The sequence below is a fragment of the Saimiri boliviensis genome, chromosome 2 (genome assembly GCF_048565385.1).
Source record: "Saimiri boliviensis isolate mSaiBol1 chromosome 2, mSaiBol1.pri, whole genome shotgun sequence".
Lineage (NCBI taxonomy): Eukaryota > Metazoa > Chordata > Mammalia > Primates > Cebidae > Saimiri > Saimiri boliviensis.
In genome coordinates, this window is record NC_133450.1 from 1,325,032 (window position 1) to 1,333,581 (window position 8,550).

The following is an 8,550-nucleotide window of genomic DNA, read 5'->3' on the forward strand; positions in this document are numbered from 1 at the left end:
AGTGCAAAGCCTCCCAGGAGCCCAGATACCAGCGTCCCCATGTCCTGTCAGAGGGTCTGGTGACTCAGGCCTGATCGGCTCCTGATGACCCACTAGAGCTTTCTCAGGGTCCTCAAACCTCCTTCGTGACGGCCCCCTGGAGGGTTGGACGGAGACCAGTGTCGCCGTTCACAGGCAGCCAGCCGCAGAAGGGCTCTCGCTGGGGACCCAGGAAAGCCTGGGAGGCCCGGCCCCGGAGACGCAGGCAGGTAACAGGATCCGACAGGCCAGACTCCGAGCAGAGGCGGGCAGGAGGGGCTGCGGGCAGGAGAAGAAAGGGCCACTTCAAAGCTCGTAAAATCACAGCGAATTGTACTGTCCAAGAGGAGCGCTGGCTGCTCCCTAAATTATGCAGATTTGTGCAAATGGTATGCAAATTAGTCACGCAAAGGTGGCAGGGGACACTTGCTGACAGCCTGGCTCTGCAGGCTCCGCGTCAGTCAGACTCGCCTTGTTCAGGGCGTGGAGGAGCCGTCGCCCGCCGGCAGCAAGCGTGGAGGGGACAGGTTCTGCCCTCTCCTGGCCTTCTGCCCACCCTCTCGCTGTGGGGTCCCTCCTCAAAGGCGGACCAGCCCCCCATCCTCCACATCTCGACTGCCAGCCCGGAGACAGCCACTAGAAGCTGGGCCTCTCTGGTCACCTGGTCCAGCCACAGCTTCCCATTGCACAGATGAGGAAAGAGAGGCCCAGAGCTGGAAAAGACCTGCCCCCGCCTCTCGCGGCCTGGAAGAGGTGGCCGTCTGCACCGTCACGATAGGCGGCCATGCCCTTACTTCCTTCTCTGCCCTGGGACCCAGATATGCTCCCCGGTCCATTCATACCCAGAACCGATGGCGTCAGGCATTAGAGAGCTTGGGGCTGAATGCTGGCGAAGTGTGGTCCCCAGAGTCTGCGTACCGGGTGGCGCCCTAGATAATTCAGCACCCTCGAAACCGGTGCTGCCTCCAGGTCCTGGGAGAGGTGGAGGCTCCCGAGATTTCTCCAGCCCCGGGACTGCCTGCCCCTCCTCTCCCCACCATCTCACATTCCTCCCATCCTGTAATCACACTGATGGCAGCAGCAACCCAGGGGCTCATCTTTGCTGAGCGATTGCTTTGCACCAGGCACCGTTATAAACGTGTGGAATCCTCACAACAGCCTTCTGGGCTCGAATCTATTATCACTCCCATTTCATAGACAAGGAGACTGTGGACCCGAGCGGCAAAGTCCCTTGTTCATAGCTGCACGTCCTATAAATGACATGGTAGGGGTGTACCCAGGTAGGCTTGGGGTCAGAACACAAGCTTCAGACACCCGTTCAGTGCAGTCTCTCTCCTCCTCCTCCAGGAAGCCCAACCTGACTTCGCCATGCTAAAGGTGTCTACTGCCGTCAGGGCCACATTCACTGATGGATGCTCAGGGCTGCTACTTGCTTCCTCTTTCTTGAACTCCTGTAGCCCCAGAGTCCAAATCCTGTGGCTTGATCTGGAATTTGTCCATTAAGCCTGGTCAGAGCTCTCTGAGAACAGGGGAGAGCTTGCCCCCACCAGAACGCTTCCCCGCCAGCACAGAGCACGTCACCCACCGGGGTCCAAGCAGATCTGGGGCCTGAGGGAGGGCAGCAGGGGAGTTGGAGCCCCCAAAGCCTGGACAGCTGTTCCGGTGCCCGATCCGCAGAGCCCAGCGAGCCACATCTGGATTCTTCCTCCCTGCCAAGTGCCATTGGTGGAAAACAGAGAGAGAGAGAGAGAGAGAGAGAGAGAGAGAGAGAGAGAGAACAAGAGACTGATCCTGGTGCCACCCACTGATCCTGGCGCCATCCTCCCATCCTCCCACTGCTCTCACGCCTCCTGCTCCCCAAGACGGCTTCCAGCTCACCTGTTCTTCTGTCCCTCAGAGCCCAGGGACCCGCCCAGGAGCCCCGACCTGGGCCTCCCGGGATGCTGCCCTGGAGCGGGAAGGGTAGAAACAGCTGCCACTTGCAGGACGGTCTTGAGAGCTGCCGAGCGCAGCGCCCGGCAGTGCAGCGGTGCGCGCTGAGTCAGGGCAGAGGCGCGGCCCGAACCCTCTTCTCCCTGCACCGGAGAATGTGCCTTAGTCCACACAGCTGGAAACTCTTTGAGGACCCCAGATCCTTTGGAAAATCTGAAGAAAGCCCTAGATCCTGCCCTAACACAGAGAGTCAAGGAGGGGCCTTGACTTTTCACACCCCGCCAGCAGGGTCTCCGGCCATTCTTCTTGCCCTTTGACCCCAAAGCCGGACGTGGACCGCTGGCCCAACTCTACGGGGGCCCCTCACCCCTCCAGCGCCAGTCCAGATCCTGGGGGATGCTTCTCGCTACGCCGAGGGACACCGCAATGGATGAGTCTGGGCAGCCCAAGGGTCCTGGCCAGTCCGTCACCACTAACCCCTTCCCCCGGCAGCCGCCAGGGCGACAAGAGGCCGGCGGGGCTCTAAAGCTGGCTTCAGCACGCAGGGGGCCAAAGGCCCAAAGGGAGGCCGCCAAGGAAGATGGGGACCTGGACTCGCAGTCGGGCAGAGCAGCTGTGTGGCCTGGGGCAAGTCACTCACCTCTCTGGGCTGCATTTCCAGTGCCTACAAAGGGAATCATTGCCACTGCCCAGGCTTGAAGTAAAATAGTATCCGGATGCCCTGGCACAGTGCCCGACACGGAGCAAGCACTCAGAGAAGGTGAACTGCCTGCCCCCTGCCCTGGCTGTGACCCTGGAGGGTGCCCACTGTGTATGTCCCAGGCTCCTCTCCGACCAATGTGGTGTTCGGCCAGTGGTGCCGTATCCACCTACAGGTCCTCAAGACTTGTCCTCTGAGGCTGCCCGGGGCAAGAACTGGGGAGAGTGGGGGATTAGAGACATGGCATGATGGGAGGGGGAAGAAGATCCCGCCGCTGGCGTCTCACAGCCCGAAACGCCACCACGCCTGCACCCGAGGTTGGGCTCCGCATTCTGCTCCTCCTCCGGGGGCAGGGGGCAGGCCTCAGCCCCTTCCTACTCGGGAGTGTGCGGATCAGACGCTGTCCTCTGTCCAGGTGGGCCTGTGCACCTGGGGGCTGAGGGGACGTCTGAGCTGGGCCAAGAAGACGGGATCATCAAGGATGTTCACAGTCCCACCGTTTGTCACAGCAAAACCCAGTACCAACTCCAACGTCCATTAAGGGGAAATCGTTAAAATAACTAAAGCCCAAAAAAATGTGCACAAAAATACCTCGCAGCAGTTCAAAGGAGTAACGTAGGTTTATGTTTAACATGGGACGGTTTTCCCAAACATATGCGAACAGGCAAATTCCAAAGCATGATAGAGCCTGAGATCCTATTTATGTTACTTAAAAAACACGCTATCTGTGCACATGCAGGTATTTTGCATGGTTTTGCTTGTTTGTTTTTGAGACAGAGTCTTGCTCTGTCACCCAGGCTGGAGTGCAGTGGTGCGATCCCGACTCACTGCAACCTCAGCCTCTCAAGTTCAAGCGATCCTCCTTCCTCAGCCTCCTGCGTAGCTGGGATGACCAGCAGGTGCCACCACACCTGGCTAATTTTTATATTTTTAGTAGAGATGGGGTTTCACCATGTCCCAAACTCCTGACGTCAAATGATCTGCCCACCTTGGCCTCCCAAAGTGCTGGGATTGCAGGCGTGAGCCCCTGTGCCCGGCCGGTGTTCCGTATGTTAATATGATATACGGGGGAAGGCTGTAGGTATGTGTGAAGCTGCCAATGATGGGAACGATGGAGGGTCCCCCGCCAGGACAGGGAGGCTCCTGTGTGGTGTGCTGGTTGTTTGAGTTTTTGTGGTGAAAATTTATTTGTGGATTACCTGAATACACGTGTAAATATTTTTAAGATCCTAAGATCATAAAATTAAATGCACACACACACATTTCAGGAGGCTGCCCGGGGGTCCGGAGGCCTCACCACAGCTCCCTGGTGCCAGGTGGACCCCCGGCCTGGCTCCTCTCAGCTGTCTCTCCTCCAGCCCCCCTCCCCGCGCACCCCATCACCACCAAGCTCATTAGTTCTCACTGCTGCCCGCGTTCTGACCTCCGGGTTATGGAAACGTCAGCTCTGTTTTCACAACCTTCCATCAGCGGTGCTCTGGAGCCATCCCTCTCCCCATCAGCTTTGTAACAGCTGCTCCCTCAGGCCCCAGCAAGAAGCCACGAGCCAGGGACAAGCTGGGATGAGGCCTCAGGTCCTGGCTCTCAGGCCTCGGCCCCCTTAGATCCCATGGAAACGGTTTCTTCCCAGAATAACGAAGCCATGAATCTGCGGTACTATGAGGAAGAAAAGGCCCGATGCCAAGTTCTGTCCTACGGGTGGGGTGTTGGGGGTGATTAAGGAGGAAAAGGAGACCCAGCCTGCTCTGAGGAGCCCCCCCGAGTCTGGAAAGCCTGGGAGACTCCCCTTGCACAACCAGTTTGATGGAACCCAGTGACGGGCCAGACCTTTCATTTTCAGATTGAGTGACTGAGGCTCGGGGAGGGAAACAGATTTGCCCAAGACCCCCAGCGAGCCTGCGCAGAACTTCTGCCTCACGCCAAGCTCCTGCTCCAGCCCTAAGCTTTGGTTTCTCTTGAGTCCTTCGCTACCAACTCCCTGCGCAGAAAAGTCATGACCCACCAGCAGGAAGCTCACCAGGCAGGGCGGCCAGTTCCACGGGGCCAGAGGCAACACAGAAGTGTGTGCCTCTCTGCGGTGGCCCAGGGAAAATACTGACTTTCTGGCCAATAAAGCCACATTCCATGGAAGCTCCAACTCCGGATGGAGAGAATCCATCAGCGTTTCAAAAATGTTTGCGAGTGTCCAGCAGCCGCTCTCTGTGCAGCGGCTGTCGCCTGGATTTGAGGGTGGACAGGGACAGAAGGCCCGGCCCTCACACGGCGAGGAGGCCTGAGTCACTTGACCATCCATTCAGAGGCCGCTCGTTTGGTTTTGAAAGCAAAAGGAGCTCTGAAAGGACCCACAGGAACCGAAAAGCAGGGTCACAGAGGAGGGAGGGGAAGGCTTCTTAATCTACGCCGTGTTGTCTTTGGATTTTGAAACACGTGAATGTAATCCCTTTTTAAAATTAAAAAAAAAAGGTTTAAACCTCCTCTGGGGCCACTGTCTCCCTGGCCCTGTCCCGGTGCTGTGGGGAACTGAGGCGGGTATAAAAGCAGGCCCCGCCTGGGAGCAACCAGCTGGGGACCGGGGAGATCCGGCTGTCGGTGCCAACTTCCATCACAGCCTGTGGCTTGTGACCGTGCGCCTCCCCGCGAAGGCCTGTGAGCTCTGGAAGGCACAGAGCTCAGAGGAGCGCATTGCTGTTCAGCAATCCGGAGTGTTTTCTGGAGAGCCTCTCCATACCGCAGCTGTGGAGCAATGGCAGGGTCCTACGTGACAGGTAGGGGCCATGACTGTTGAGCCCCACGGTGCCCCCGGAACTCCGTGCCCCTGCCCCATGCTGCTGGGTTGGTCTGCACCGCCCAGGGTTGCTTGCCTCAGCCTCGGTCACGGTAACAAAGCATTAGAGCCACGAAGGTCCTCGGGAGCTACCCGGTCCCGACGGCGATCATCCAGCATCGAAGGGCGTGTCGGAGGCAAGGGTGGTCCTGGAACCTAGATCAGTCTAGGATGTTTACACCAAACTTCATTCTCCAGTGCCTGGCAAGCCCCCCTTTATCCAGATGTCCCTGGTGATGAGGAGGTGGCTTCACCAGCAGCCTGTCCCCGCCCCCCCCCACCCCCCAGAGCTCTGCCAAGAGACAAGGAGGCTGGAGCCAGACTCTGTCCTCATCCTCAGGACCTCGCTAGGTGTTACTGAAGAATGAAGCTTCCTCAGCAGCCTCAGGCCAGCACAGGGACTTGCCCCAAAGCACCACCAGCTTCTCACCAGCTGGCCCTTCTCACCCTCTGCCTCTGCTGCGGCAGAACTCAGCTTCTGAACCGCAGCTGCGCACGGCAGGCTTCCTAGGGCCCAGCCTGACGAAGACAAGGAAGAGCTTCTGCCTCTTCCAGAGCCGCTGGCGGTCAGCCTGGGGCCTGCAGAGAGCGCCCGCGGCTCAGCCTCAGCACGGTGAGTGCAATTCCAGCTGCAGGCACATGTGGGGAGCTGGGTGGGAGTTCCTTAAGGGAGGGGGCTGAGCTGGGGCTTTGCAGGCTGCTACCTACCACTTCAGCTGCAGGCCCAACCCCTTCCCCTGTGGTCTCACACCTGCATGCACACACACATGTGCCAGCCTGAACGAATGTGCACAAACGCATCGTGCCCGTCTGCGTGTGTTTCTGTATGTGCCCAAGTCCACAGGAACATGGAAGGTACGTGCACGTGAGCAAAACGTCCTTCAACACACATAGGTAGACAAGCAGGGGGTGCAGTGAAGGGTGGAGGCTCCTCCAATCCTCAGACAGGGCCTGGGACAGGGCAGAGTCGGGGACTCTGGCAAACCAGGGCCTCCCGCTGCCTCCGCCTGCCCCCAGGTGTCTCAAGGGGAGAGGAGAGAGACGTTCTTTGCCAACAGTTGCCACGGTTTCCTGCTTCAACAGTGCTTGGACGGAACCCGGCACTCGCCCCCCACCCCGGCCGGCCGCCCACAGCCAGCCCTCCGCCACCTCCACACCGCACCCTCGGACCGCCCCAAGGCCCCCACCGCCTCTCCAGCGCCGCATCACCTTTGCGGGTGCGCCAGAACTACCACCAGGACTCCGAGGCCGCCATCCACCGCCAGATCAACCTGGAGCTCTGCGCCTCCTGCGTTCGCCTGTCCATGTCTTACTACTTTGGCCGCGATGATGTGGCTTTGAAGAACTTTGCCAAGTACTTTCTTCACCGATCTCAGGAGGAGGGGGACCATGCGGAGAAACTGACGAGGCTGCAGAGCCCACGAGGTGGCCGCATCTTCCTTCAGGATATCCGGAAACCGACCATGGCTGAACGCGATGGAGTGTGCGTTACCTTTGGGAAAAAACGTGACTCAGTCACTACTGGAACTGCGCAAACTGGCCGCTGACAAACATGACCCCGGTTTGTGTGACTTCACCGAGACACAGTACCTGAATGAGCAGGTGAAATCCATCCAAGAATTGGGTGACCACGTGGCCAACCTGATGGGAGCACCCCAATCTGGCTTGGCGGAATAGCTCTTTGCCAAGCACACCCTGGGAGACAGTGATAATGAAAGCTCAGCCTTAGGCTAATTTCCCCATAGCCTCGGGGTGGCTTCCCCGGTCACTAAGGCAGTGCATGCATGTTGGGGTTTCCTTTACCTTTTCTGTCAGTTGTACCAAAATATCCACTTAAGTTATTTGTACCATTCCTTCAAATAAAGAAATTTGGCACCAAAAAAAAAAAAAGGGAGAGAGAAGCAGGGAAGGGAGGGAGCCCTGCACCCCGCCTCTAGCACGCGCTCACATGCCCACACTCCCTTACACCACATGGTGTGGGCGTGAGCTGGGGTCGGAGGGCCCCTTCAGGACACTGTTCTGTGCTAATGAGTTTCTGCAGCCCAGGACTGCCACAGAGACAGGAGACCCCCTTGTGGCCTGGCCCAACTCCCGGCCTGCCGGCTGCCATGCTATGCCCCTATCCAGCCCACAGTCTTCCCTCTCTGGCCTCCTCCTGCACCCCCCACCCTCAGCCCTCAGCTCTCCCATCTCTGGGGTGAGCCCCGTGTTCCATGTGCCATGTGGAGCACCCCTGCTTGGCTTTGACAGATCCCAAGGGCGGTATCAACCCCACAGACAGGCGGGGCTGCTCTGGCGCTGCTTCCCTCCAGGACCGACTGCAGCCCCACTGTGTGCGCACCGGGGAGAGCCCAGTGGGTGCAACCGGATGACATCTCACACTGCTCGTTTCATCCTCAGCATGCGGTGGTTACAACTTTTCTTCTTATTTTATTAGTGACGCTGGGGAGGGAGGTGCGGTCACAGAGGGTCCGAGCTGGAAGTCACACAGGTCCAAACACCTTCTCTCCTCTCTGTCTCCACAGGCAGCCTTGTCAATTTCGGGGCCTCGCGCACCCTCTCTGTGCGCCTCAGACCAGCCCCAAGCCGGCCCTCCTGCCCTCTCCCCCATCTCAGGAAACGTGCCTCTACCCACCGGCCTCCCGACTCCTTCTTCTTCCTCACCCCAAATTCCAAGTCCTGTCTGCCTTTAGGATCTCTCTCGACCCCTCTCTTTCTCTCTGTCCCCACTGCCACCATCCTGTCCCAGGCTGCTGTCATGTCTCCCCAGAATGAACACAGCGGCCTCCCCCGGCTGCTCACGACCCTCACTCCTCTGCAAGCTTCTCCCAGCCAAGCAGGGAGACTCAAAGCCGTAAATCAGATCTCATTTCACCACCGCCCCTCCCTTGACATCTCGTAATCCTCGTAATCCTTCCCAGCTCCTAAGGCGGCTGATGGCACCTGAGGGGGCTCTCTGGGCCAGTTCACCACCTCCCCACCGAAGCTCCCTGCCTGCCAGCCACACTGGCCATGCTGTCTGCAGGCCTTTGAACAATCATGGGCTGATCCCTCGACCTGGAGTATCCCTGCGCTG

General features: G+C 58.7%; 1 pseudogene; it reads left to right on the forward strand.

Annotated features, from left to right (window-relative positions):
- Positions 1–2,376: 2,376 nt before the first annotated feature.
- Positions 2,377–7,208, forward strand: LOC141583807 (ferritin heavy chain pseudogene; annotated as a pseudogene).
- Positions 7,209–8,550: the final 1,342 nt, after the last annotated feature.